The sequence below is a fragment of the Schistocerca nitens genome, chromosome 9 (assembly GCF_023898315.1).
Source record: "Schistocerca nitens isolate TAMUIC-IGC-003100 chromosome 9, iqSchNite1.1, whole genome shotgun sequence".
NCBI classification, from domain to species: Eukaryota; Metazoa; Arthropoda; class Insecta; order Orthoptera; family Acrididae; genus Schistocerca; species Schistocerca nitens.
The window spans coordinates 146,558,915-146,584,360 of record NC_064622.1 but is presented as its reverse complement, the minus strand read 5'-3'; the positions used below and the strand labels follow the sequence as shown (position 1 = coordinate 146,584,360).

Sequence of the window (25,446 nt, the reverse complement as noted above, 5' to 3'; positions counted from 1 at the left end):
ACTTGACACCGGTAATTTCTCGTAATCGGGCATGGTTGGGGAGATTTATACCCCGTCCGACATTCATAAGTCCAGATTTTTGCCAGTTCACCTTCGCCCCAGATGCCGCCTCATATCGTTGAAGTATTTGCAGTGAGGACCGCACTTCTTGCGCATTCACGACAAGAAAGCCAACATCATCTGCGTACGCACGGCACACAATCTTCTGGCTATTGATTTCCAATCCCTGCAAATGTGCAGTTAGCGTAGCGAGCAGAGGTTCTATGGCGATGGCAAAGAGAGCCATCGACATCGGACAGCCTTGCCTCACCGAACACTCGATATCAATAGCGCCACTGAGGCGACCATTAATTTGGATTCGCGACGTACTATTACGGATCATATTGTCGAGTACTTGGGTGAACTGGTGCGGAAATCCCAATTCCTGCATGACGCGGAAAAGGAACCGATGGCTCACCCTGTCGAACGCTTTTGCAAAGTCTATCATGAAGAGGGCGCATTTTAATTTGCAAGCCTCCGCTACGGCAATGATATCTCGGTAATCCGTGAGCGTGTGGTAAATAGATCTACCGCTACCGACACTCGTTTGATACGGGCCTGTGATTGTGGTCATGACAGTTTTGAGCCGTTGGCTCAGAACACGGGCGAATAGTTTATAATCACTATTTAATAATGTGAGAGGTCTCAGGTTTGTGAGGGTGTTACTGCACGGCGTCTTGGGCAGTAAGACAACAATTCCTTGGCGAAATTCCTGCGGAATAACGGTTTGAGGGTTCATTAGTTCGTGACATATTGCAAGTAGTTTCGATTTCATCTGCGGCCAGAAGGCTTGATATACTTCAGCAGGTAGTCCATCGCAGCCAGGAGATTTATTCTTCGGACTCCTTAGGATAATGTCTGTTAATTCGTCTTCTGTCACCTCCGTCAGCAGCTGAGTCGCCTCTGTGGGGCTGAGTTTCCGTGATAAATTTGTCGCAAAATCCGCAAACACGGTATCATCCGTCATTTTATTGGACATCAGGTCTCGATAGTACTCTTCAATCGCACGCATAATTTCACTTTGTGTAGTAACTATTGCACCGGCGCTGGTTCGGATTTGTGTAATGATTTTCCGACTGCCTCGTCGACTTTCACGTAACATGTGATACATGGCAGCTTCTTCTTCTTGCACCGTCTTAGGAACTCGCGCCCGAATTTGAAAACCTTCCAACTGTTTCCGTTGCAGCGTTAAAAGTTTTGCCTGAATTCGTTTGATCTTTGCAAAATTGCCGATGACGGTCGCGTCAGATGTATACAACTCCCGAAGACACTGAAAGTAGAATTCCATCGTCCGTTTTTGCCACTGAGTTTTCTGACGGGAGTAAAACATGAAAGTTTTCCTAATTTGTGGTTTGGCGCATTTTAGCCACCACTCGATCGCGGAGTTGTAGGAATTGGATTTGCGTTCACATGCCGTCCAGGTGGACAGGAAGGCTTCTCGACATGCAGGATCATGCAAATGTGCGATGTTGAACTTCCATAACCCTCGACTCCGGTATGTTTCCTGTTTTGGCATGTTGACGGTACAGATATAGGCAGCATGATCGGAAAACACAGTAGGCCATATTTCGGTGTGTAGCAGGTGTTGCGTTAAATTACGCGATATGTAAATTCTATCTAACCTACTTGCCGAATGGTTGGTAACATGCGTAAAACCCACTGCCACGCCGTGCGTGGACGTCCAAGTGTCAGTGAAACGGAGGTCTTGAATGATCTGTTCTAATTCAACACACCGATTAAAGTGTGGAGTTTGATCTGTTTGACGAAGCACACAATTGAAATCGCCGCCAAAAATGACATCACTGTAATTGGTCCCGAAGAGCGGAAGGATCTCGTGGCGAAAAAATTCTGCACGGCGTTGCCTGTTACTGGACCCAGAAGGTGCGTAAATATTAATCATTCTGATGTCATTGACAGTTACTGCTATCCCTCTTCCGGTCACCAGTTTAGCCTCACAATTTGCAATGATCCCTTCTTTTAACAGTAATGCTGTTCCAAGTTCGAAACCGTTGCCAGGGTTCACGAAAGCGTTATACCCGGCTATGTGGTCTAACCTGATATCACTCACTTCCTGAAGCATTGCAATATCTATGTCGGCTGCGTATAACAAGTCTTGTAAGTTTTTCAGATTCAAATCACTACGTATCTTATTTATATTGAGAGTCAGGATCTTGTAGGCCTGCAAGGTGGTCATAGATTGATGGAACGAAAGGAGCAGACAATAGGATGCGTCATACAGCCGTCAATTGGAGGCGCTGACCGTGTCGGTCGTTTGAGTAGCCATGGCCACGTGGACGTTGTTGCCATCAACTGCTGATACGGGGGGCAAGGAGCCGGTCGAGGGTGTGGAATCATCCTGCATCTCTACATCAGCTGCATGCGTTTCACAGTCGTCTGCCCAATTGGGAGAGGAAAGGGTGCCTACTGGCTCAGGAACTGGTGGATTCGTATCCTGTGGCTCAATGTGCGGAGGCGGCGTCTCATCTGGTCCGCTGTCGAACATCGTGGAAGTCTCCGACATGGTGTCGTCTGATCGTGTTGTGTCACGCGAGCGCGAAGGCGAGGCGGCAGCGTCTGCGGGGCCTTCTTTTAAGTTCTGGCCGATTAATTTAGCCTTTCCCCGCAAGCTCGGTGCTGTATCTTCCGCACCTTGGTGAGCCATCCTCCGTTTTTTATTTTTCTTCGGAGATCGAGTACCCCGTATTACTGTGTCAGAGTTGGGCATCGTTTCAGTGACTTGTTCAGACATGGGAGCAGGAGCCATGGACACCTCCGCCAACTCGGCACCTCGTGAGGGTTGGTCCACCGCCATATCACTGGTCCTGTTAGTGTCATGGGTTTCAGAAGCAGCTATCTCGGATGCGACTGACGTGTCCGGAGATGTCACATTAACGATGCGACTGGGTCCGGCAGGTGTATCGCGAGGCGGTTGGATTGACGGCTCACCGCGGGCAACCGACACATACGATGGCGCTAAAGTTGACATCGCGGGGGGGCTAACACTCTCTCCAGTTGGCAGTTGAACCACACGACGCTGTAAACATTCCGCACGAACATGTCCCGTCGAGTTACATCTGGCACATGTCCGAGGTTGGCCATCATACATTACGACGGCACGGTACCCACAAACCGTGACGTACGACGGAATATGGCGTTGCAAGTCAACTTTAAGCTGCCTGACGCCATTCAGGACCGGATACTTATGTGCCGGAGACCAACGTTCTGCAAAGTTGCTCAAAACTTTGCCATACGGCGATATCGCAACATTAATCTGTTCTGCTGGGACCTCAAATGGTAGTTCAAAAATACGAATTGTTCGAAGTCCAAGCCCGGCGTGGGAAACAGTAACGACACCAACATTGCCATCACTATGCTTAAACTTCAAACCGGAACTATAGGAGTCAACTAGTTTGTCACAAAACTCGGCATCTCTCATCTTGATATAAACGGTACTAGACAGAATCGACAAATGTATACCGATAATCTCATCGAGTCCAATTTTCATCACGTCTTCGAGGAAATCTTCGATTTCGAAGGAGGTTGGTCGGGCAAAAGTGTTTTCGAACGTTAACTTCAAAGTGTCTTTTCTCATAGCATGTGCCATCACTGAATTCTCAACGTCATTCCACAAACGCAAGAATAACCGCTGCTAGCGAGCGACTTACCCTGCAGAAATAAACAAGCCAGCCACAGCGCGAGCACAGACAACCGCACGCCACGGCCGCTGCAGGCAGACTGCCACTGGGGCTACAGCAGAGAGCTTTCAGTTAGCGATACTCACTTTGCTGCCAACCTGTTGTGGCTGCACACCCGTCATAAGATCGTCACCTGCGGCCATACTGCGAATTTAGCACCTGTCTACGAATGCCTCATTCGATTCTTGCTTCATATGCTACACTTACAAGCATATCAACCGCTTGTCCTCGCCGAAAAAAATGCAGAAAAACGCGCGCCTTGCCTTCTGCTACCTGTCCAACAGCGAGGGCAGATGTGTGGCAAGCTCTAAGCCGTGCAGGCGCACCGTGGCCGAGCAGCTGGAGGAGAGGTGCCTTCCTTGGCAGCTCCCTGCAGAGTGCGCAAGACCAGAGTGGCCGCGCCGCCGTTGTCAGTGGACGACATGCAGTTGCCGAGCCACGGAGAACATGTTGCTTTGCGATGTGCACCCGCCTCGTGGTAGAAAACACAAACAGTGGCCCAGTGGCGCAACGGATAACGCGTCTGACTACGGATCAGAAGATTCCAGGTTCGAATCCTGGCAGGGTCGGCATTTTGTTAGTTGCGGGCGCGTAGCTAGGCAGTGGATTCGAATGTCTCCACCTTCGTGGAGTGCAATGTTAATCCTGAGCATCTCGCAGCTGCATCTCGAGACGATTGCGGTAAATATCGCTTCGTGCAAGCGTCAGCGTAGCGTCAGTCGAGCAAAGTCGAGACAAGTCAAGCTGAGAGATGTTACGCACTTAATTAAACGGTAGGCGCGGGAAACCGACGCAGACAACGCTTTCCAAGTGTCCCATGTCACGCACCGAAGAGCGCGGACGGCTCCACGCAGCAGAGTGGCGCAGTGGAAGCGTGCTGGGCCCATAACCCAGAGGTCCGTGGATCGAAACCACGCTCTGCTAAAATTATTCTTTTTCTTGGGTGCCTCGAGCTCGATCATTAAGCCTGGGGTGAGCTGGTTCAGCGTCAACAGCAACCCCTGTAAGTCGTGAAACGACGACGTCGTGTGAAGAATGCGAGAAACACTTCCTAAGACGCAGACTTTCTTACGATTTTGCAGTAACTACATTCCTTGATCGCAACGTTAATGTCCTTTCGGGCCACGCGTGCAACTTTCGCGATATAAAAATCGCACCTCCCCGGCGGGGAATCGAACCCCGGTCTCCCGCGTGACAGGCGGGGATACTAACCACTATACTACCGAGGAACACGCGATCGGTGACTATAATGCACGCACACTTATGTTTCTCAAGCAGGTGATACATTTCAGAGTCAGCTGCTACGAAATAAAAGTATGCCCCAGGTGAGGCTCGAACTCACAACCCCGGCATTGCTCACGGCTACTGCCTTATAAGTACCGTGCGCTAACCAATTGCGCCACTGGGGCTACAGCAGAGAGCTTTCAGTTAGCGATACTCACTTTGCTGCCAACCTGTTGTGGCTGCACACCCGTCATAAGATCGTCACCTGCGGCCATACTGCGAATTTAGCACCTGTCTACGAATGCCTCATTCGATTCTTGCTTCATATGCTACACTTACAAGCATATCAACCGCTTGTCCTCGCCGAAAAAAATGCAGAAAAACGCGCGCCTTGCCTTCTGCTACCTGTCCAACAGCGAGGGCAGATGTGTGGCAAGCTCTAAGCCGTGCAGGCGCACCGTGGCCGAGCAGCTGGAGGAGAGGTGCCTTCCTTGGCAGCTCCCTGCAGAGTGCGCAAGACCAGAGTGGCCGCGCCGCCGTTGTCAGTGGACGACATGCAGTTGCCGAGCCACGGAGAACACGTTGCTTTGCGATGTGCACCCGCCTCGTGGTAGAAAACGCAAACAGTGGCCCTGTGGCGCAACGGATAACGCGTCTGACTACGGATCAGAAGATTCCAGGTTCGAATCCTGGCAGGGTCGGCATTTTGTTAGTTGCGGGCGCGTAGCTAGGCAGTGGATTCGAATGTCTCCACCTTCGTGGAGTGCAATGTTAATCCTGAGCATCTCGCAGCTGCATCTCGAGACGATTGCGGTAAATATCGCTTCGTGCAAGCGTCAGCGTAGCGTCAGTCGAGCAAAGTCGAGACAAGTCAAGCTGAGAGATGTTACGCACTTAATTAAACGGTAGGCGCGGGAAACCGACGCAGACAACGCTTTCCAAGTGTCCCATGTCACGCACCGAAGAGCGCGGACGGCTCCACGCAGCACAGTGGCGCAGTGGAAGCGTGCTGGGCCCATAACCCAGAGGCAGAGGTCCGTGGATCGAAACCACGCTCTGCTAAAATTATTCTTTTTCTTGGGTGCCTCGAGCTCGATCATTAAGCCTGGGGTGAGCTGGTTCAGCGTCAACAGCAACCCCTGTAAGTCGTGAAACGACGACGTCGTGTGAAGAATGCGAGAAACACTTCCTAAGACGCAGACTTTCTTACGATTTTGCAGTAACTACATTCCTTGATCGCAACGTTAATGTCCTTTCGGGCCACGCGTGCAACTTTCGCGATATAAAAATCGCACCTCCCCGGCGGGGAATCGAACCCCGGTCTCCCGCGTGACAGGCGGGGATACTAACCACTATACTACCGAGGAACACGCGATCGGTGACTATAATGCACGCACACTTATGTTTCTCAAGCAGGTGATACATTTCAGAGTCAGCTGCTACGAAATAAAAGTATGCCCCAGGTGAGGCTCGAACTCACAACCCCGGCATTGCTCACGGCTACTGCCTTATAAGTACCGTGCGCTAACCAATTGCGCCACTGGGGCTACAGCAGAGAGCTTTCAGTTAGCGATACTCACTTTGCTGCCAACCTGTTGTGGCTGCACACCCGTCATAAGATCGTCACCTGCGGCCATACTGCGAATTTAGCACCTGTCTACGAATGCCTCATTCGATTCTTGCTTCATATGCTACACTTACAAGCATATCAACCGCTTGTCCTCGCCGAAAACAATGCAGAAAAACGCGCGCCTTGCCTTCTGCTACCTGTCCAACAGCGAGGGCAGATGTGTGGCAAGCTCTAAGCCGTGCAGGCGCACCGTGGCCGAGCAGCTGGAGGAGAGGTGCCTTCCTTGGCAGCTCCCTGCAGAGTGCGCAAGACCAGAGTGGCCGCGCCGCCGTTGTCAGTGGACGACATGCAGTTGCCGAGCCACGGAGAACACGTTGCTTTGCGATGTGCACCCGCCTCGTGGTAGAAAACGCAAACAGTGGCCCTGTGGCGCAACGGATAACGCGTGTGACTACGGATCAGAAGATTCCAGGTTCGAATCCTGGCAGGGTCGGCATTTTGTTAGTTGCGGGCGCGTAGCTAGGCAGTGGATTCGAATGTCTCCACCTTCGTGGAGTGCAATGTTAATCCTGAGCATCTCGCAGCTGCATCTCGAGACGATTGCGGTAAATATCGCTTCGTGCAAGCGTCAGCGTAGCGTCAGTCGAGCAAAGTCGAGACAAGTCAAGCTGAGAGATGTTACGCACTTAATTAAACGGTAGGCGCGGGAAACCGACGCAGACAACGCTTTCCAAGTGTCCCATGTCACGCACCGAAGAGCGCGGACGGCTCCACGCAGCAGAGTGGCGCAGTGGAAGCGTGCTGGGCCCATAACCCAGAGGTCCGTGGATCGAAACCACGCTCTGCTAAAATTATTCTTTTTCTTGGGTGCCTCGAGCTCGATCATTAAGCCTGGGGTGAGCTGGTTCAGCGTCAACAGCAACCCCTGTAAGTCGTGAAACGACGACGTCGTGTGAAGAATGCGAGAAACACTTCCTAAGACGCAGACTTTCTTACGATTTTGCAGTAACTACATTCCTTGATCGCAACGTTAATGTCCTTTCGGGCCACGCGTGCAACTTTCGCGATATAAAAATCGCACCTCCCCGGCGGGGAATCGAACCCCGGTCTCCCGCGTGACAGGCGGGGATACTAACCACTATACTACCGAGGAACACGCGATCGGTGACTATAATGAACGCACACTTATGTTTCTCAAGCAGGTGATACATCTCAACTCTCGCGTCCCGATGCTTTCAGAGTCAGCTGCTACGAAATAAAAGTATGCCCCAGGTGAGGCTCGAACTCACAACCCCGGCATTGCTCACGGCTACTGCCTTATAAGTACCGTGCGCTAACCAATTGCGCCACTGGGGCTACAGCAGAGAGCTTTCAGTTAGCGATACTCACTTTGCTGCCAACCTGTTGTGGCTGCACACCCGTCATAAGATCGTCACCTGCGGCCATACTGCGAATTTAGCACCTGTCTACGAATGCCTCATTCGATTCTTGCTTCATATGCTACACTTACAAGCATATCAACCGCTTGTCCTCGCCGAAAAAAATGCAGAAAAACGCGCGCCTTGCCTTCTGCTACCTGTCCAACAGCGAGGGCAGATGTGTGGCAAGCTCTAAGCCGTGCAGGCGCACCGTGGCCGAGCAGCTGGAGGAGAGGTGCCTTCCTTGGCAGCTCCCTGCAGAGTGCGCAAGACCAGAGTGGCCGCGCCGCCGTTGTCAGTGGACGACATGCAGTTGCCGAGCCACGGAGAACACGTTGCTTTGCGATGTGCACCCGCCTCGTGGTAGAAAACGCAAACAGTGGCCCTGTGGCGCAACGGATAACGCGTCTGACTACGGATCAGAAGATTCCAGGTTCGAATCCTGGCAGGGTCGGCATTTTGTTAGTTGCGGGCGCGTAGCTAGGCAGTGGATTCGAATGTCTCCACCTTCGTGGAGTGCAATGTTAATCCTGAGCATCTCGCAGCTGCATCTCGAGACGATTGCGGTAAATATCGCTTCGTGCAAGCGTCAGCGTAGCGTCAGTCGAGCAAAGTCGAGACAAGTCAAGCTGAGAGATGTTACGCACTTAATTAAACGGTAGGCGCGGGAAACCGACGCAGACAACGCTTTCCAAGTGTCCCATGTCACGCACCGAAGAGCGCGGACGGCTCCACGCAGCACAGTGGCGCAGTGGAAGCGTGCTGGGCCCATAACCCAGAGGCAGAGGTCCGTGGATCGAAACCACGCTCTGCTAAAATTATTCTTTTTCTTGGGTGCCTCGAGCTCGATCATTAAGCCTGGGGTGAGCTGGTTCAGCGTCAACAGCAACCCCTGTAAGTCGTGAAACGACGACGTCGTGTGAAGAATGCGAGAAACACTTCCTAAGACGCAGACTTTCTTACGATTTTGCAGTAACTACATTCCTTGATCGCAACGTTAATGTCCTTTCGGGCCACGCGTGCAACTTTCGCGATATAAAAATCGCACCTCCCCGGCGGGGAATCGAACCCCGGTCTCCCGCGTGACAGGCGGGGATACTAACCACTATACTACCGAGGAACACGCGATCGGTGACTATAATGCACGCACACTTATGTTTCTCAAGCAGGTGATACATCTCAACTCTCGCGTCCCGATGCTTTCAGAGTCAGCTGCTACGAAATAAAAGTATGCCCCAGGTGAGGCTCGAACTCACAACCCCGGCATTGCTCACGGCTACTGCCTTATAAGTACCGTGCGCTAACCAATTGCGCCACTGGGGCTACAGCAGAGAGCTTTCAGTTAGCGATACTCACTTTGCTGCCAACCTGTTGTGGCTGCACACCCGTCATAAGATCGTCACCTGCGGCCATACTGCGAATTTAGCACCTGTCTACGAATGCCTCATTCGATTCTTGCTTCATATGCTACACTTACAAGCATATCAACCGCTTGTCCTCGCCGAAAAAAATGCAGAAAAACGCGCGCCTTGCCTTCTGCTACCTGTCCAACAGCGAGGGCAGATGTGTGGCAAGCTCTAAGCCGTGCAGGCGCACCGTGGCCGAGCAGCTGGAGGAGAGGTGCCTTCCTTGGCAGCTCCCTGCAGAGTGCGCAAGACCAGAGTGGCCGCGCCGCCGTTGTCAGTGGACGACATGCAGTTGCCGAGCCACGGAGAACACGTTGCTTTGCGATGTGCACCCGCCTCGTGGTAGAAAACGCAAACAGTGGCCCTGTGGCGCAACGGATAACGCGTCTGACTACGGATCAGAAGATTCCAGGTTCGAATCCTGGCAGGGTCGGCATTTTGTTAGTTGCGGGCGCGTAGCTAGGCAGTGGATTCGAATGTCTCCACCTTCGTGGAGTGCAATGTTAATCCTGAGCATCTCGCAGCTGCATCTCGAGACGATTGCGGTAAATATCGCTTCGTGCAAGCGTCAGCGTAGCGTCAGTCGAGCAAAGTCGAGACAAGTCAAGCTGAGAGATGTTACGCACTTAATTAAACGGTAGGCGCGGGAAACCGACGCAGACAACGCTTTCCAAGTGTCCCATGTCACGCACCGAAGAGCGCGGACGGCTCCACGCAGCAGAGTGGCGCAGTGGAAGCGTGCTGGGCCCATAACCCAGAGGTCCGTGGATCGAAACCACGCTCTGCTAAAATTATTCTTTTTCTTGGGTGCCTCGAGCTCGATCATTAAGCCTGGGGTGAGCTGGTTCAGCGTCAACAGCAACCCCTGTAAGTCGTGAAACGACGACGTCGTGTGAAGAATGCGAGAAACACTTCCTAAGACGCAGACTTTCTTACGATTTTGCAGTAACTACATTCCTTGATCGCAACGTTAATGTCCTTTCGGGCCACGCGTGCAACTTTCGCGATATAAAAATCGCACCTCCCCGGCGGGGAATCGAACCCCGGTCTCCCGCGTGACAGGCGGGGATACTAACCACTATACTACCGAGGAACACGCGATCGGTGACTATAATGCACGCACACTTATGTTTCTCAAGCAGGTGATACATTTCAGAGTCAGCTGCTACGAAATAAAAGTATGCCCCAGGTGAGGCTCGAACTCACAACCCCGGCATTGCTCACGGCTACTGCCTTATAAGTACCGTGCGCTAACCAATTGCGCCACTGGGGCTACAGCAGAGAGCTTTCAGTTAGCGATACTCACTTTGCTGCCAACCTGTTGTGGCTGCACACCCGTCATAAGATCGTCACCTGCGGCCATACTGCGAATTTAGCACCTGTCTACGAATGCCTCATTCGATTCTTGCTTCATATGCTACACTTACAAGCATATCAACCGCTTGTCCTCGCCGAAAACAATGCAGAAAAACGCGCGCCTTGCCTTCTGCTACCTGTCCAACAGCGAGGGCAGATGTGTGGCAAGCTCTAAGCCGTGCAGGCGCACCGTGGCCGAGCAGCTGGAGGAGAGGTGCCTTCCTTGGCAGCTCCCTGCAGAGTGCGCAAGACCAGAGTGGCCGCGCCGCCGTTGTCAGTGGACGACATGCAGTTGCCGAGCCACGGAGAACACGTTGCTTTGCGATGTGCACCCGCCTCGTGGTAGAAAACGCAAACAGTGGCCCTGTGGCGCAACGGATAACGCGTCTGACTACGGATCAGAAGATTCCAGGTTCGAATCCTGGCAGGGTCGGCATTTTGTTAGTTGCGGGCGCGTAGCTAGGCAGTGGATTCGAATGTCTCCACCTTCGTGGAGTGCAATGTTAATCCTGAGCATCTCGCAGCTGCATCTCGAGACGATTGCGGTAAATATCGCTTCGTGCAAGCGTCAGCGTAGCGTCAGTCGAGCAAAGTCGAGACAAGTCAAGCTGAGAGATGTTACGCACTTAATTAAACGGTAGGCGCGGGAAACCGACGCAGACAACGCTTTCCAAGTGTCCCATGTCACGCACCGAAGAGCGCGGACGGCTCCACGCAGCAGAGTGGCGCAGTGGAAGCGTGCTGGGCCCATAACCCAGAGGTCCGTGGATCGAAACCACGCTCTGCTAAAATTATTCTTTTTCTTGGGTGCCTCGAGCTCGATCATTAAGCCTGGGGTGAGCTGGTTCAGCGTCAACAGCAACCCCTGTAAGTCGTGAAACGACGACGTCGTGTGAAGAATGCGAGAAACACTTCCTAAGACGCAGACTTTCTTACGATTTTGCAGTAACTACATTCCTTGATCGCAACGTTAATGTCCTTTCGGGCCACGCGTGCAACTTTCGCGATATAAAAATCGCACCTCCCCGGCGGGGAATCGAACCCCGGTCTCCCGCGTGACAGGCGGGGATACTAACCACTATACTACCGAGGAACACGCGATCGGTGACTATAATGCACGCACACTTATGTTTCTCAAGCAGGTGATACATCTCAACTCTCGCGTCCCGATGCTTTCAGAGTCAGCTGCTACGAAATAAAAGTATGCCCCAGGTGAGGCTCGAACTCACAACCCCGGCATTGCTCACGGCTACTGCCTTATAAGTACCGTGCGCTAACCAATTGCGCCACTGGGGCTACAGCAGAGAGCTTTCAGTTAGCGATACTCACTTTGCTGCCAACCTGTTGTGGCTGCACACCCGTCATAAGATCGTCACCTGCGGCCATACTGCGAATTTAGCACCTGTCTACGAATGCCTCATTCGATTCTTGCTTCATATGCTACACTTACAAGCATATCAACCGCTTGTCCTCGCCGAAAAAAATGCAGAAAAACGCGCGCCTTGCCTTCTGCTACCTGTCCAACAGCGAGGGCAGATGTGTGGCAAGCTCTAAGCCGTGCAGGCGCACCGTGGCCGAGCAGCTGGAGGAGAGGTGCCTTCCTTGGCAGCTCCCTGCAGAGTGCGCAAGACCAGAGTGGCCGCGCCGCCGTTGTCAGTGGACGACATGCAGTTGCCGAGCCACGGAGAACACGTTGCTTTGCGATGTGCACCCGCCTCGTGGTAGAAAACGCAAACAGTGGCCCTGTGGCGCAACGGATAACGCGTCTGACTACGGATCAGAAGATTCCAGGTTCGAATCCTGGCAGGGTCGGCATTTTGTTAGTTGCGGGCGCGTAGCTAGGCAGTGGATTCGAATGTCTCCACCTTCGTGGAGTGCAATGTTAATCCTGAGCATCTCGCAGCTGCATCTCGAGACGATTGCGGTAAATATCGCTTCGTGCAAGCGTCAGCGTAGCGTCAGTCGAGCAAAGTCGAGACAAGTCAAGCTGAGAGATGTTACGCACTTAATTAAACGGTAGGCGCGGGAAACCGACGCAGACAACGCTTTCCAAGTGTCCCATGTCACGCACCGAAGAGCGCGGACGGCTCCACGCAGCAGAGTGGCGCAGTGGAAGCGTGCTGGGCCCATAACCCAGAGGTCCGTGGATCGAAACCACGCTCTGCTAAAATTATTCTTTTTCTTGGGTGCCTCGAGCTCGATCATTAAGCCTGGGGTGAGCTGGTTCAGCGTCAACAGCAACCCCTGTAAGTCGTGAAACGACGACGTCGTGTGAAGAATGCGAGAAACACTTCCTAAGACGCAGACTTTCTTACGATTTTGCAGTAACTACATTCCTTGATCGCAACGTTAATGTCCTTTCGGGCCACGCGTGCAACTTTCGCGATATAAAAATCGCACCTCCCCGGCGGGGAATCGAACCCCGGTCTCCCGCGTGACAGGCGGGGATACTAACCACTATACTACCGAGGAACACGCGATCGGTGACTATAATGCACGCACACTTATGTTTCTCAAGCAGGTGATACATTTCAGAGTCAGCTGCTACGAAATAAAAGTATGCCCCAGGTGAGGCTCGAACTCACAACCCCGGCATTGCTCACGGCTACTGCCTTATAAGTACCGTGCGCTAACCAATTGCGCCACTGGGGCTACAGCAGAGAGCTTTCAGTTAGCGATACTCACTTTGCTGCCAACCTGTTGTGGCTGCACACCCGTCATAAGATCGTCACCTGCGGCCATACTGCGAATTTAGCACCTGTCTACGAATGCCTCATTCGATTCTTGCTTCATATGCTACACTTACAAGCATATCAACCGCTTGTCCTCGCCGAAAACAATGCAGAAAAACGCGCGCCTTGCCTTCTGCTACCTGTCCAACAGCGAGGGCAGATGTGTGGCAAGCTCTAAGCCGTGCAGGCGCACCGTGGCCGAGCAGCTGGAGGAGAGGTGCCTTCCTTGGCAGCTCCCTGCAGAGTGCGCAAGACCAGAGTGGCCGCGCCGCCGTTGTCAGTGGACGACATGCAGTTGCCGAGCCACGGAGAACACGTTGCTTTGCGATGTGCACCCGCCTCGTGGTAGAAAACGCAAACAGTGGCCCTGTGGCGCAACGGATAACGCGTCTGACTACGGATCAGAAGATTCCAGGTTCGAATCCTGGCAGGGTCGGCATTTTGTTAGTTGCGGGCGCGTAGCTAGGCAGTGGATTCGAATGTCTCCACCTTCGTGGAGTGCAATGTTAATCCTGAGCATCTCGCAGCTGCATCTCGAGACGATTGCGGTAAATATCGCTTCGTGCAAGCGTCAGCGTAGCGTCAGTCGAGCAAAGTCGAGACAAGTCAAGCTGAGAGATGTTACGCACTTAATTAAACGGTAGGCGCGGGAAACCGACGCAGACAACGCTTTCCAAGTGTCCCATGTCACGCACCGAAGAGCGCGGACGGCTCCACGCAGCAGAGTGGCGCAGTGGAAGCGTGCTGGGCCCATAACCCAGAGGTCCGTGGATCGAAACCACGCTCTGCTAAAATTATTCTTTTTCTTGGGTGCCTCGAGCTCGATCATTAAGCCTGGGGTGAGCTGGTTCAGCGTCAACAGCAACCCCTGTAAGTCGTGAAACGACGACGTCGTGTGAAGAATGCGAGAAACACTTCCTAAGACGCAGACTTTCTTACGATTTTGCAGTAACTACATTCCTTGATCGCAACGTTAATGTCCTTTCGGGCCACGCGTGCAACTTTCGCGATATAAAAATCGCACCTCCCCGGCGGGGAATCGAACCCCGGTCTCCCGCGTGACAGGCGGGGATACTAACCACTATACTACCGAGGAACACGCGATCGGTGACTATAATGCACGCACACTTATGTTTCTCAAGCAGGTGATACATCTCAACTCTCGCGTCCCGATGCTTTCAGAGTCAGCTGCTACGAAATAAAAGTATGCCCCAGGTGAGGCTCGAACTCACAACCCCGGCATTGCTCACGGCTACTGCCTTATAAGTACCGTGCGCTAACCAATTGCGCCACTGGGGCTACAGCAGAGAGCTTTCAGTTAGCGATACTCACTTTGCTGCCAACCTGTTGTGGCTGCACACCCGTCATAAGATCGTCACCTGCGGCCATACTGCGAATTTAGCACCTGTCTACGAATGCCTCATTCGATTCTTGCTTCATATGCTACACTTACAAGCATATCAACCGCTTGTCCTCGCCGAAAAAAATGCAGAAAAACGCGCGCCTTGCCTTCTGCTACCTGTCCAACAGCGAGGGCAGATGTGTGGCAAGCTCTAAGCCGTGCAGGCGCACCGTGGCCGAGCAGCTGGAGGAGAGGTGCCTTCCTTGGCAGCTCCCTGCAGAGTGCGCAAGACCAGAGTGGCCGCGCCGCCGTTGTCAGTGGACGACATGCAGTTGCCGAGCCACGGAGAACACGTTGCTTTGCGATGTGCACCCGCCTCGTGGTAGAAAACGCAAACAGTGGCCCTGTGGCGCAACGGATAACGCGTCTGACTACGGATCAGAAGATTCCAGGTTCGAATCCTGGCAGGGTCGGCATTTTGTTAGTTGCGGGCGCGTAGCTAGGCAGTGGATTCGAATGTCTCCACCTTCGTGGAGTGCAATGTTAATCCTGAGCATCTCGCAGCTGCATCTCGAGACGATTGCGGTAAATATCGCTTCGTGCAAGCGTCAGCGTAGCGTCAGTCGAGCAAAGTCGAGACAAGTCAAGCTGAGAGATGTTACGCACTTAATTAAACGGTAGGCGCGGGAAACCGACGCAGACAACGCTTTCCAAGTGTCCCATGTCACGCACCGAAGAGCGCGGACGGCTCCACGCAGCAGAGTGGCGCAGTGGAAGCGTGCTGGGCCCATAACCCAGAGGTCCGTGGATCGAAACCACGCTCTGCTAAAATTATTCTTTTTCTTGGGTGCCTCGAGCTCGATCATTAAGCCTGGGGTGAGCTGGTTCAGCGTCAACAGCAACCCCTGTAAGTCGTGAAACGACGACGTCGTGTGAAGAATGCGAGAAACACTTCCTAAGACGCAGACTTTCTTACGATTTTGCAGTAACTACATTCCTTGATCGCAACGTTAATGTCCTTTCGGGCCACGCGTGCAACTTTCGCGATATAAAAATCGCACCTCCCCGGCGGGGAATCGAACCCCGGTCTCCCGCGTGACAGGCGGGGATACTAACCACTATACTACCGAGGAACACGCGATCGGTGACTATAATGCACGCACACTTATGTTTCTCAAGCAGGTGATACATTTCAGAGTCAGCTGCTACGAAATAAAAGTATGCCCCAGGTGAGGCTCGAACTCACAACCCCGGCATTGCTCACGGCTACTGCCTTATAAGTACCGTGCGCTAACCAATTGCGCCACTTTTTTTTTTTTTTTTTTTTTTTTTTTAGCATGCATCTTTTGCAGAACTGGAAAAACTCGACCGTGACAGGATTCGAACCTGCAATCTTCGGATCCGAAGTCCGACGCCTTATCCATTTTTTTTTTTTTTTTTTTTTTTTTTTTTTTTTTTTTTTTAGATCCGAAGTCCGACGCCTTATCCATTTTTTTTTTTTACTTTTTTCTTTTTTTTGTTTTTTTTTTTCGATCCACGGACCTCTTGTTGTTTTTTTGTTTTTTTTATGCATTTTTTTATTTATTTATTTTTTTTTATTTTTTTTTAATTTTGTATCTTTTTTTGTTCTTTTCTTGTTTCATTTTGAAAGTGCGGTAGCAGGCAGTGAGAGGCAAAGCGGGCAGGGGTCATGGAATCTGAGGCCTGGCCACTGCGCCTCTCGCCGGAACTGTCACCACGTCACCCTAACCCTTCGGCGTAACGAGGAAATGCTGGGGCTTGACTCCGCCACCAGTAACACAAGAACAGAAATTAATCCGGAAACGAAATGTTGCATCCATTTGCAGTGTAAATGAAATATGTCCATTTTCATATGTATGCAGGCGAGCCGGGGAATCCGTGCACTTTGCACCGCATGATTGCATCTCACTCCACCAAATCTGAGTAAGTAGTGGATGAGCAAAATAAATGAAAAGTCTTCTATCGTTGTTTCTCTCCATCGGATCGTCTGTGACAATCAAGAAAACTAGGAACCGCAGTTCTGTGCAAGGCAACCGCCAATGATACGAAACGCGCTACGACAAACGTGCAGTTAATTTCCGAACGTGACAATGATCCAAGTGACGCACTCGTAAATTAGTCTGCCTCGCTGTAACTTCTTGGGTCTTCATTGGAGGCGTCCGAAGGCAGGGTGGAAATCCACCATGTCGGAAGACATGGCTTTAAACACACCATCCTATAGTGGCTGTGAAATGATCGTGTGAGTTAAAAAGTTTGCAAAATGAGCTGTATAGTTTTTAGTCTGCTGTAGTCGGTGGTGCTGTATCATTAAATACATAAGAAAGTCTTCTTTACTCGTTTCGTTCACATTAAAAAGATAGTAAACGGTGTGGCCTTTAAGCCAGTTTACTGAATTTCTTTTGGTCTGCGGGTAAGGCACTACCTCCGGAGTGAGGAAGTCAGCTGGCGTTATGGTCGCAGGGCATGTTCTAGTGATGCTGGCCAACAACTGTCGTATGACCGCCCAAACATCTCGCACTTTTTCGCAGACAAATCGGTGTTCCTCGCTATCTTGTACCTGGCAAGTAACGCATAAGGGTGAATCGGCCAGATGAATGGAATGGAGTCTGGCATTGGTAGCGATTTTACGATTCACCGTGAGATACCAAGACGCTCGCACGTGAGACGGTAAATGGCGTGAATGAAGATTATCCCAAATGACCGGCCAATTGTGAGCTGTATATTTGACTTCGATGTTATTCCTGGATGTGGACTCAATCAAAGTCTTATAAAGCTGCTTCACCACCGTTATTTCCTTCTCCGGAATTCTTGTTCGAGCATAACTATATTCCAACAGGAAGTATTTTAAATGGGAAAGGGCATGTGGAATATGATGTACATCAATCGGGGGATTGAGGTCCGCCGGGGAGATTTCATTGAGAAGGTGAGCAGTGAGACAGTGTGGAGATGTTGTCCACAGCTTATACATACTGCTTAAATAGAGCGCCTGTGCCTTTTTATTTACATCAGTGAGGTTTAATCCGCCCTTCCGAGTAGGGAGCGTCAACGTAACATATTTAACTTTGAAGATATTGCCTCGGGTCACGAAATGGCCCAGGGCAGACAGCATTCGATGGGCAATGCTACTGGGAAGAGGCAACACTTTGGCTACATAGTTAATCTTCGAGAGGATATAGGTGTTGACCAGTTCAACTTTTTGGAGAGCATTCAGTTGCCTCATGCTATGCAGTTGTACACATGCCCTAACCTTATGAAGTAGAGCTCTATAATTAACAGCAATGGTATTCTGTATCGTCCGCCGAAACTCAAGTCCTAAGCACTTGACACCGGTAATTTCTCGTAATCGGGCATGGTTGGGGAGATTTATACCCCGTCCGACATTCATAAGTCCAGATTTTTGCCAGTTCACCTTCGCCCCAGATGCCGCCTCATATCGTTGAAGTATTTGCAGTGAGGACCGCACTTCTTGCGCATTCACGACAAGAAAGCCAACATCATCTGCGTACGCACGGCACACAATCTTCTGGCTATTGATTTCCAATCCCTGCAAATGTGCAGTTAGCGTAGCGAGCAGAGGTTCTATGGCGATGGCAAAGAGAGCCATCGACATCGGACAGCCTTGCCTCACCGAACACTCGATATCAATAGCGCCACTGAGGCGACCATTAATTTGGATTCGCGACGTACTATTACGGATCATATTGTCGAGTACTTGGGTGAACTGGTGCGGAAATCCCAATTCCTGCATGACGCGGAAAAGGAACCGATGGCTCACCCTGTCGAACGCTTTTGCAAAGTCTATCATGAAGAGGGCGCATTTTAATTTGCAAGCCTCCGCTACGGCAATGATATCTCGGTAATCCGTGAGCGTGTGGTAAATAGATCTACCGCTACCGACACTCGTTTGATACGGGCCTGTGATTGTGGTCATGACAGTTTTGAGCCGTTGGCTCAGAACACGGGCGAATAGTTTATAATCACTATTTAATAATGTGAGAGGTCTCAGGTTTGTGAGGGTGTTACTGCACGGCGTCTTGGGCAGTAAGACAACAATTCCTTGGCGAAATTCCTGCGGAATAACGGTTTGAGGGTTCATTAGTTCGTGACATATTGCAAGTAGTTTCGATTTCATCTGCGGCCAGAAGGCTTGATATACTTCAGCAGGTAGTCCATCGCAGCCAGGAGATTTATTCTTCGGACTCCTTAGGATAATGTCTGTTAATTCGTCTTCTGTCACCTCCGTCAGCAGCTGAGTCGCCTCTGTGGGGCTGAGTTTCCGTGATAAATTTGTCGCAAAATCCGCAAACACGGTATCATCCGTCATTTTATTGGACATCAGGTCTCGATAGTACTCTTCAATCGCACGCATAATTTCACTTTGTGTAGTAACTATTGCACCGGCGCTGGTTCGGATTTGTGTAATGATTTTCCGACTGCCTCGTCGACTTTCACGTAACATGTGATACATGGCAGCTTCTTCTTCTTGCACCGTCTTAGGAACTCGCGCCCGAATTTGAAAACCTTCCAACTGTTTCCGTTGCAGCGTTAAAAGTTTTGCCTGAATTCGTTTGATCTTTGCAAAATTGCCGATGACGGTCGCGTCAGATGTATACAACTCCCGAAGACACTGAAAGTAGAATTCCATCGTCCGTTTTTGCCACTGAGTTTTCTGACGGGAGTAAAACATGAAAGTTTTCCTAATTTGTGGTTTGGCGCATTTTAGCCACCACTCGATCGCGGAGTTGTAGGAATTGGATTTGCGTTCACATGCCGTCCAGGTGGACAGGAAGGCTTCTCGACATGCAGGATCATGCAAATGTGCGATGTTGAACTTCCATAACCCTCGACTCCGGTATGTTTCCTGTTTTGGCATGTTGACGGTACAGATATAGGCAGCATGATCGGAAAACACAGTAGGCCATATTTCGGTGTGTAGCAGGTGTTGCGTTAAATTACGCGATATGTAAATTCTATCTAACCTACTTGCCGAATGGTTGGTAACATGCGTAAAACCCACTGCCACGCCGTGCGTGGACGTCCAAGTGTCAGTGAAACGGAGGTCTTGAATGATCTGTTCTAATTCAACACACCGATTAAAGTGTGGAGTTTGATCTGTTTGACGAAGCACACAATTGAAATCGCCGCCAAAAATGACATCACTGTAATTGGTCCCGAAGAGCGGAAGGATCTCGTGGCGAAAAAATTCTGCACGGCGTTGCCTGTTACTGGACCCAGAAGGTGCGTAAATATTAATCATTCTGATGTCATTGACAGTTACTGCTATCCCTCTTCCGGTCACCAGTTTAGCCTCACAATTTGCAATGATCCCTTCTTTTAACAGTAATGCTGTTCCAAGTTCGAAACCGTTGCCAGGGTTCACGAAAGCGTTATACCCGGCTATGTGGTCTAACCTGATATCACTCACTTCCTGAAGCATTGCAATATCTATGTCGGCTGCGTATAACAAGTCTTGTAAGTTTTTCAGATTCAAATCACTACGTATCTTATTTATATTGAGAGTCAGGATCTTGTAGGCCTGCAAGGTGGTCATAGATTGATGGAACGAAAGGAGCAGACAATAGGATGCGTCATACAGCCGTCAATTGGAGGCGCTGACCGTGTCGGTCGTTTGAGTAGCCATGGCCACGTGGACGTTGTTGCCATCAACTGCTGATACGGGGGGCAAGGAGCCGGTCGAGGGTGTGGAATCATCCTGCATCTCTACATCAGCTGCATGCGTTTCACAGTCGTCTGCCCAATTGGGAGAGGAAAGGGTGCCTACTGGCTCAGGAACTGGTGGATTCGTATCCTGTGGCTCAATGTGCGGAGGCGGCGTCTCATCTGGTCCGCTGTCGAACATCGTGGAAGTCTCCGACATGGTGTCGTCTGATCGTGTTGTGTCACGCGAGCGCGAAGGCGAGGCGGCAGCGTCTGCGGGGCCTTCTTTTAAGTTCTGGCCGATTAATTTAGCCTTTCCCCGCAAGCTCGGTGCTGTATCTTCCGCACCTTGGTGAGCCATCCTCCGTTTTTTATTTTTCTTCGGAGATCGAGTACCCCGTATTACTGTGTCAGAGTTGGGCATCGTTTCAGTGACTTGTTCAGACATGGGAGCAGGAGCCATGGACACCTCCGCCAACTCGGCACCTCGTGAGGGTTGGTCCACCGCCATATCACTGGTCCTGTTAGTGTCATGGGTTTCAGAAGCAGCTATCTCGGATGCGACTGGCGTGTCCGGAGATGTCACATTAACGATGCGACTGGGTCCGGCAGGTGTATCGCGAGGCGGTTGGATTGACGGCTCACCGCGGGCAACCGACACATACGATGGCGCTAAAGTTGACATCGCGGGGGGGCTAACACTCTCTCCAGTTGGCAGTTGAACCACACGACGCTGTAAACATTCCGCACGAACATGTCCCGTCGAGTTACATCTGGCACATGTCCGAGGTTGGCCATCATACATTACGACGGCACGGTACCCACAAACCGTGACGTACGACGGAATATGGCGTTGCAAGTCAACTTTAAGCTGCCTGACGCCATTCAGGACCGGATACTTATGTGCCGGAGACCAACGTTCTGCAAAGTTGCTCAAAACTTTGCCATACGGCGATATCGCAACATTAATCTGTTCTGCTGGGACCTCAAATGGTAGTTCAAAAATACGAATTGTTCGAAGTCCAAGCCCGGCGTGGGAAACAGTAACGACACCAACATTGCCATCACTATGCTTAAACTTCAAACCGGAACTATAGGAGTCAACTAGTTTGTCACAAAACTCGGCATCTCTCATCTTGATATAAACGGTACTAGACAGAATCGACAAATGTATACCGATAATCTCATCGAGTCCAATTTTCATCACGTCTTCGAGGAAATCTTCGATTTCGAAGGAGGTTGGTCGGGCAAAAGTGTTTTCGAACGTTAACTTCAAAGTGTCTTTTCTCATAGCATGTGCCATCACTGAATTCTCAACGTCATTCCACAAACGCAAGAATAACCGCTGCTAGCGAGCGACTTACCCTGCAGAAATAAACAAGCCAGCCACAGCGCGAGCACAGACAACCGCACGCCACGGCCGCTGCAGGCAGACTGCCACTGGGGCTACAGCAGAGAGCTTTCAGTTAGCGATACTCACTTTGCTGCCAACCTGTTGTGGCTGCACACCCGTCATAAGATCGTCACCTGCGGCCATACTGCGAATTTAGCACCTGTCTACGAATGCCTCATTCGATTCTTGCTTCATATGCTACACTTACAAGCATATCAACCGCTTGTCCTCGCCGAAAAAAATGCAGAAAAACGCGCGCCTTGCCTTCTGCTACCTGTCCAACAGCGAGGGCAGATGTGTGGCAAGCTCTAAGCCGTGCAGGCGCACCGTGGCCGAGCAGCTGGAGGAGAGGTGCCTTCCTTGGCAGCTCCCTGCAGAGTGCGCAAGACCAGAGTGGCCGCGCCGCCGTTGTCAGTGGACGACATGCAGTTGCCGAGCCACGGAGAACACGTTGCTTTGCGATGTGCACCCGCCTCGTGGTAGAAAACGCAAACAGTGGCCCTGTGGCGCAACGGATAACGCGTCTGACTACGGATCAGAAGATTCCAGGTTCGAATCCTGGCAGGGTCGGCATTTTGTTAGTTGCGGGCGCGTAGCTAGGCAGTGGATTCGAATGTCTCCACCTTCGTGGAGTGCAATGTTAATCCTGAGCATCTCGCAGCTGCATCTCGAGACGATTGCGGTAAATATCGCTTCGTGCAAGCGTCAGCGTAGCGTCAGTCGAGCAAAGTCGAGACAAGTCAAGCTGAGAGATGTTACGCACTTAATTAAACGGTAGGCGCGGGAAACCGACGCAGACAACGCTTTCCAAGTGTCCCATGTCACGCACCGAAGAGCGCGGACGGCTCCACGCAGCACAGTGGCGCAGTGGAAGCGTGCTGGGCCCATAACCCAGAGGTCCGTGGATCGAAACCACGCTCTGCTAAAATTATTCTTTTTCTTGGGTGCCTCGAGCTCGATCATTAAGCCTGGGGTGAGCTGGTTCAGCGTCAACAGCAACCCCTGTAAGTCGTGAAACGACGACGTCGTGTGAAGAATGCGAGAAACACTTCCTAAGACGCAGACTTTCTTACGATTTTGCAGTAACTACATTCCTTGATCGCAACGTTAATGTCCTTTCGGGCCACGCGTGCAACTTTCGCGATATAAAAATCGCACCTCCCCGGCGGGGAATCGAACCCCGGTCTCCCGCGTGACAGGCGGGGATACTAACCACTATACTACCGAGGAACACGCGATCGGTGACTATAATGCACGCACACTTATGTTTCTCAAGCAGGTGATACATCTCAACTCTCGCGTCCCGATGCTTTCAGAGTCAGCTGCTACGAAATAAAAGTATGCCCCAGGTGAGGCTCGAACTCACAACCCCGGCATTGCTCACGGCTACTGCCTTATAAGTACCGTGCGCTAACCAATTGCGCCACTGGGGCTACAGCAGAGAGCTTTCAGTTAGCGATACTCACTTTGCTGCCAACCTGTTGTGGCTGCACACCCGTCATAAGATCATCACCTGCGGCCATACTGCGAATTTAGCACCTGTCTACGAATGCCTCATTCGATTCTTGCTTCATATGCTACACTTACAAGCATATCAACCGCTTGTCCTCGCCGAAAAAAATGCAGAAAAACGCGCGCCTTGCCTTCTGCTACCTGTCCAACAGCGAGGGCAGATGTGTGGCAAGCTCTAAGCCGTGCAGGCGCACCGTGGCCGAGCAGCTGGAGGAGAGGTGCCTTCCTTGGCAGCTCCCTGCAGAGTGCGCAAGACCAGAGTGGCCGCGCCGCCGTTGTCAGTGGACGACATGCAGTTGCCGAGCCACGGAGAACACGTTGCTTTGCGATGTGCACCCGCCTCGTGGTAGAAAACGCAAACAGTGGCCCTGTGGCGCAACGGATAACGCGTCTGACTACGGATCAGAAGATTCCAGGTTCGAATCCTGGCAGGGTCGGCATTTTGTTAGTTGCGGGCGCGTAGCTAGGCAGTGGATTCGAATGTCTCCACCTTCGTGGAGTGCAATGTTAATCCTGAGCATCTCGCAGCTGCATCTCGAGACGATTGCGGTAAATATCGCTTCGTGCAAGCGTCAGCGTAGCGTCAGTCGAGCAAAGTCGAGACAAGTCAAGCTGAGAGATGTTACGCACTTAATTAAACGGTAGGCGCGGGAAACCGACGCAGACAACGCTTTCCAAGTGTCCCATGTCACGCACCGAAGAGCGCGGACGGCTCCACGCAGCACAGTGGCGCAGTGGAAGCGTGCTGGGCCCATAACCCAGAGGTCCGTGGATCGAAACCACGCTCTGCTAAAATTATTCTTTTTCTTGGGTGCCTCGAGCTCGATCATTAAGCCTGGGGTGAGCTGGTTCAGCGTCAACAGCAACCCCTGTAAGTCGTGAAACGACGACGTCGTGTGAAGAATGCGAGAAACACTTCCTAAGACGCAGACTTTCTTACGATTTTGCAGTAACTACATTCCTTGATCGCAACGTTAATGTCCTTTCGGGCCACGCGTGCAACTTTCGCGATATAAAAATCGCACCTCCCCGGCGGGGAATCGAACCCCGGTCTCCCGCGTGACAGGCGGGGATACTAACCACTATACTACCGAGGAACACGCGACCGGTGACTATAATGCACGCACACTTATGTTTCTCAAGCAGGTGATACATCTCAACTCTCGCGTCCCGATGCTTTCAGAGTCAGCTGCTACGAAATAAAAGTATGCCCCAGGTGAGGCTCGAACTCACAACCCCGGCATTGCTCACGGCTACTGCCTTATAAGTACCGTGCGCTAACCAATTGCGCCACTGGGGCTACAGCAGAGAGCTTTCAGTTAGCGATACTCACTTTGCTGCCAACCTGTTGTGGCTGCACACCCGTCATAAGATCGTCACCTGCGGCCATACTGCGAATTTAGCACCTGTCTACGAATGCCTCATTCGATTCTTGCTTCATATGCTACACTTACAAGCATATCAACCGCTTGTCCTCGCCGAAAAAAATGCAGAAAAACGCGCGCCTTGCCTTCTGCTACCTGTCCAACAGCGAGGGCAGATGTGTGGCAAGCTCTAAGCCGTGCAGGCGCACCGTGGCCGAGCAGCTGGAGGAGAGGTGCCTTCCTTGGCAGCTCCCTGCAGAGTGCGCAAGACCAGAGTGGCCGCGCCGCCGTTGTCAGTGGACGACATGCAGTTGCCGAGCCACGGAGAACACGTTGCTTTGCGATGTGCACCCGCCTCGTGGTAGAAAACGCAAACAGTGGCCCTGTGGCGCAACGGATAACGCGTCTGACTACGGATCAGAAGATTCCAGGTTCGAATCCTGGCAGGGTCGGCATTTTGTTAGTTGCGGGCGCGTAGCTAGGCAGTGGATTCGAATGTCTCCACCTTCGTGGAGTGCAATGTTAATCCTGAGCATCTCGCAGCTGCATCTCGAGACGATTGCGGTAAATATCGCTTCGTGCAAGCGTCAGCGTAGCGTCAGTCGAGCAAAGTCGAGACAAGTCAAGCTGAGAGATGTTACGCACTTAATTAAACGGTAGGCGCGGGAAACCGACGCAGACAACGCTTTCCAAGTGTCCCATGTCACGCACCGAAG

General features: G+C 51.6%; 40 non-coding genes across 40 annotated transcripts; 19 read left to right on the top strand and 21 right to left on the bottom strand.

Moving 5' to 3' along the window:
- The first annotated feature begins 4,230 nt into the window (after positions 1-4,230).
- On the top strand, positions 4,231-4,303 carry Trnar-acg (transfer RNA arginine (anticodon ACG)). Its single transcript has one exon. It is a non-coding gene; the product is annotated as a tRNA-Arg (tRNA).
- A 283-nt stretch (positions 4,304-4,586) lies between these two features.
- On the top strand, positions 4,587-4,658 carry Trnam-cau (transfer RNA methionine (anticodon CAU)). The gene has a single exon. It is a non-coding gene; the product is annotated as a tRNA-Met (tRNA).
- Positions 4,659-4,891: 233 nt separating this feature from the next.
- Trnad-guc (transfer RNA aspartic acid (anticodon GUC)) lies at positions 4,892-4,963 on the bottom strand. The gene has a single exon. It is a non-coding gene; the product is annotated as a tRNA-Asp (tRNA).
- Positions 4,964-5,051: 88 nt separating this feature from the next.
- On the bottom strand, positions 5,052-5,143 carry Trnai-uau (transfer RNA isoleucine (anticodon UAU)). Its single transcript is given in 2 exon segments — positions 5,052-5,087; positions 5,106-5,143. It is a non-coding gene; the product is annotated as a tRNA-Ile (tRNA).
- A 443-nt stretch (positions 5,144-5,586) lies between these two features.
- Positions 5,587-5,659, top strand: Trnar-acg (transfer RNA arginine (anticodon ACG)). Its single transcript has one exon. It is a non-coding gene; the product is annotated as a tRNA-Arg (tRNA).
- Positions 5,660-6,253: 594 nt separating this feature from the next.
- Positions 6,254-6,325, bottom strand: Trnad-guc (transfer RNA aspartic acid (anticodon GUC)). The gene has a single exon. It is a non-coding gene; the product is annotated as a tRNA-Asp (tRNA).
- Positions 6,326-6,413: 88 nt separating this feature from the next.
- On the bottom strand, positions 6,414-6,505 carry Trnai-uau (transfer RNA isoleucine (anticodon UAU)). Its single transcript is given in 2 exon segments — positions 6,414-6,449; positions 6,468-6,505. It is a non-coding gene; the product is annotated as a tRNA-Ile (tRNA).
- Positions 6,506-6,948: 443 nt separating this feature from the next.
- On the top strand, positions 6,949-7,021 carry Trnar-acg (transfer RNA arginine (anticodon ACG)). Its single transcript has one exon. It is a non-coding gene; the product is annotated as a tRNA-Arg (tRNA).
- Positions 7,022-7,304: 283 nt separating this feature from the next.
- Trnam-cau (transfer RNA methionine (anticodon CAU)) lies at positions 7,305-7,376 on the top strand. Its single transcript has one exon. It is a non-coding gene; the product is annotated as a tRNA-Met (tRNA).
- A 233-nt stretch (positions 7,377-7,609) lies between these two features.
- Trnad-guc (transfer RNA aspartic acid (anticodon GUC)) lies at positions 7,610-7,681 on the bottom strand. Its single transcript has one exon. It is a non-coding gene; the product is annotated as a tRNA-Asp (tRNA).
- Positions 7,682-7,792: 111 nt separating this feature from the next.
- Trnai-uau (transfer RNA isoleucine (anticodon UAU)) lies at positions 7,793-7,884 on the bottom strand. Its single transcript is given in 2 exon segments — positions 7,793-7,828; positions 7,847-7,884. It is a non-coding gene; the product is annotated as a tRNA-Ile (tRNA).
- A 443-nt stretch (positions 7,885-8,327) lies between these two features.
- On the top strand, positions 8,328-8,400 carry Trnar-acg (transfer RNA arginine (anticodon ACG)). The gene has a single exon. It is a non-coding gene; the product is annotated as a tRNA-Arg (tRNA).
- A 594-nt stretch (positions 8,401-8,994) lies between these two features.
- Positions 8,995-9,066, bottom strand: Trnad-guc (transfer RNA aspartic acid (anticodon GUC)). Its single transcript has one exon. It is a non-coding gene; the product is annotated as a tRNA-Asp (tRNA).
- A 111-nt stretch (positions 9,067-9,177) lies between these two features.
- Trnai-uau (transfer RNA isoleucine (anticodon UAU)) lies at positions 9,178-9,269 on the bottom strand. Its single transcript is given in 2 exon segments — positions 9,178-9,213; positions 9,232-9,269. It is a non-coding gene; the product is annotated as a tRNA-Ile (tRNA).
- Positions 9,270-9,712: 443 nt separating this feature from the next.
- Positions 9,713-9,785, top strand: Trnar-acg (transfer RNA arginine (anticodon ACG)). The gene has a single exon. It is a non-coding gene; the product is annotated as a tRNA-Arg (tRNA).
- A 283-nt stretch (positions 9,786-10,068) lies between these two features.
- Trnam-cau (transfer RNA methionine (anticodon CAU)) lies at positions 10,069-10,140 on the top strand. The gene has a single exon. It is a non-coding gene; the product is annotated as a tRNA-Met (tRNA).
- Positions 10,141-10,373: 233 nt separating this feature from the next.
- On the bottom strand, positions 10,374-10,445 carry Trnad-guc (transfer RNA aspartic acid (anticodon GUC)). Its single transcript has one exon. It is a non-coding gene; the product is annotated as a tRNA-Asp (tRNA).
- An 88-nt stretch (positions 10,446-10,533) lies between these two features.
- On the bottom strand, positions 10,534-10,625 carry Trnai-uau (transfer RNA isoleucine (anticodon UAU)). Its single transcript is given in 2 exon segments — positions 10,534-10,569; positions 10,588-10,625. It is a non-coding gene; the product is annotated as a tRNA-Ile (tRNA).
- A 443-nt stretch (positions 10,626-11,068) lies between these two features.
- Positions 11,069-11,141, top strand: Trnar-acg (transfer RNA arginine (anticodon ACG)). Its single transcript has one exon. It is a non-coding gene; the product is annotated as a tRNA-Arg (tRNA).
- Positions 11,142-11,424: 283 nt separating this feature from the next.
- On the top strand, positions 11,425-11,496 carry Trnam-cau (transfer RNA methionine (anticodon CAU)). Its single transcript has one exon. It is a non-coding gene; the product is annotated as a tRNA-Met (tRNA).
- Positions 11,497-11,729: 233 nt separating this feature from the next.
- Trnad-guc (transfer RNA aspartic acid (anticodon GUC)) lies at positions 11,730-11,801 on the bottom strand. The gene has a single exon. It is a non-coding gene; the product is annotated as a tRNA-Asp (tRNA).
- A 111-nt stretch (positions 11,802-11,912) lies between these two features.
- Positions 11,913-12,004, bottom strand: Trnai-uau (transfer RNA isoleucine (anticodon UAU)). The gene is given in 2 exon segments: positions 11,913-11,948; positions 11,967-12,004. It is a non-coding gene; the product is annotated as a tRNA-Ile (tRNA).
- Positions 12,005-12,447: 443 nt separating this feature from the next.
- Positions 12,448-12,520, top strand: Trnar-acg (transfer RNA arginine (anticodon ACG)). The gene has a single exon. It is a non-coding gene; the product is annotated as a tRNA-Arg (tRNA).
- A 283-nt stretch (positions 12,521-12,803) lies between these two features.
- Positions 12,804-12,875, top strand: Trnam-cau (transfer RNA methionine (anticodon CAU)). Its single transcript has one exon. It is a non-coding gene; the product is annotated as a tRNA-Met (tRNA).
- A 233-nt stretch (positions 12,876-13,108) lies between these two features.
- Trnad-guc (transfer RNA aspartic acid (anticodon GUC)) lies at positions 13,109-13,180 on the bottom strand. The gene has a single exon. It is a non-coding gene; the product is annotated as a tRNA-Asp (tRNA).
- An 88-nt stretch (positions 13,181-13,268) lies between these two features.
- Positions 13,269-13,360, bottom strand: Trnai-uau (transfer RNA isoleucine (anticodon UAU)). The gene is given in 2 exon segments: positions 13,269-13,304; positions 13,323-13,360. It is a non-coding gene; the product is annotated as a tRNA-Ile (tRNA).
- A 443-nt stretch (positions 13,361-13,803) lies between these two features.
- Positions 13,804-13,876, top strand: Trnar-acg (transfer RNA arginine (anticodon ACG)). The gene has a single exon. It is a non-coding gene; the product is annotated as a tRNA-Arg (tRNA).
- A 283-nt stretch (positions 13,877-14,159) lies between these two features.
- Positions 14,160-14,231, top strand: Trnam-cau (transfer RNA methionine (anticodon CAU)). Its single transcript has one exon. It is a non-coding gene; the product is annotated as a tRNA-Met (tRNA).
- Positions 14,232-14,464: 233 nt separating this feature from the next.
- Positions 14,465-14,536, bottom strand: Trnad-guc (transfer RNA aspartic acid (anticodon GUC)). The gene has a single exon. It is a non-coding gene; the product is annotated as a tRNA-Asp (tRNA).
- A 111-nt stretch (positions 14,537-14,647) lies between these two features.
- On the bottom strand, positions 14,648-14,739 carry Trnai-uau (transfer RNA isoleucine (anticodon UAU)). The gene is given in 2 exon segments: positions 14,648-14,683; positions 14,702-14,739. It is a non-coding gene; the product is annotated as a tRNA-Ile (tRNA).
- Positions 14,740-15,182: 443 nt separating this feature from the next.
- Trnar-acg (transfer RNA arginine (anticodon ACG)) lies at positions 15,183-15,255 on the top strand. Its single transcript has one exon. It is a non-coding gene; the product is annotated as a tRNA-Arg (tRNA).
- Positions 15,256-15,538: 283 nt separating this feature from the next.
- On the top strand, positions 15,539-15,610 carry Trnam-cau (transfer RNA methionine (anticodon CAU)). Its single transcript has one exon. It is a non-coding gene; the product is annotated as a tRNA-Met (tRNA).
- A 233-nt stretch (positions 15,611-15,843) lies between these two features.
- On the bottom strand, positions 15,844-15,915 carry Trnad-guc (transfer RNA aspartic acid (anticodon GUC)). The gene has a single exon. It is a non-coding gene; the product is annotated as a tRNA-Asp (tRNA).
- A 6,436-nt stretch (positions 15,916-22,351) lies between these two features.
- Trnar-acg (transfer RNA arginine (anticodon ACG)) lies at positions 22,352-22,424 on the top strand. The gene has a single exon. It is a non-coding gene; the product is annotated as a tRNA-Arg (tRNA).
- Positions 22,425-23,012: 588 nt separating this feature from the next.
- On the bottom strand, positions 23,013-23,084 carry Trnad-guc (transfer RNA aspartic acid (anticodon GUC)). Its single transcript has one exon. It is a non-coding gene; the product is annotated as a tRNA-Asp (tRNA).
- Positions 23,085-23,195: 111 nt separating this feature from the next.
- Positions 23,196-23,287, bottom strand: Trnai-uau (transfer RNA isoleucine (anticodon UAU)). The gene is given in 2 exon segments: positions 23,196-23,231; positions 23,250-23,287. It is a non-coding gene; the product is annotated as a tRNA-Ile (tRNA).
- A 443-nt stretch (positions 23,288-23,730) lies between these two features.
- Positions 23,731-23,803, top strand: Trnar-acg (transfer RNA arginine (anticodon ACG)). The gene has a single exon. It is a non-coding gene; the product is annotated as a tRNA-Arg (tRNA).
- A 588-nt stretch (positions 23,804-24,391) lies between these two features.
- On the bottom strand, positions 24,392-24,463 carry Trnad-guc (transfer RNA aspartic acid (anticodon GUC)). Its single transcript has one exon. It is a non-coding gene; the product is annotated as a tRNA-Asp (tRNA).
- Positions 24,464-24,574: 111 nt separating this feature from the next.
- Trnai-uau (transfer RNA isoleucine (anticodon UAU)) lies at positions 24,575-24,666 on the bottom strand. The gene is given in 2 exon segments: positions 24,575-24,610; positions 24,629-24,666. It is a non-coding gene; the product is annotated as a tRNA-Ile (tRNA).
- A 443-nt stretch (positions 24,667-25,109) lies between these two features.
- Positions 25,110-25,182, top strand: Trnar-acg (transfer RNA arginine (anticodon ACG)). Its single transcript has one exon. It is a non-coding gene; the product is annotated as a tRNA-Arg (tRNA).
- Positions 25,183-25,446: the final 264 nt, after the last annotated feature.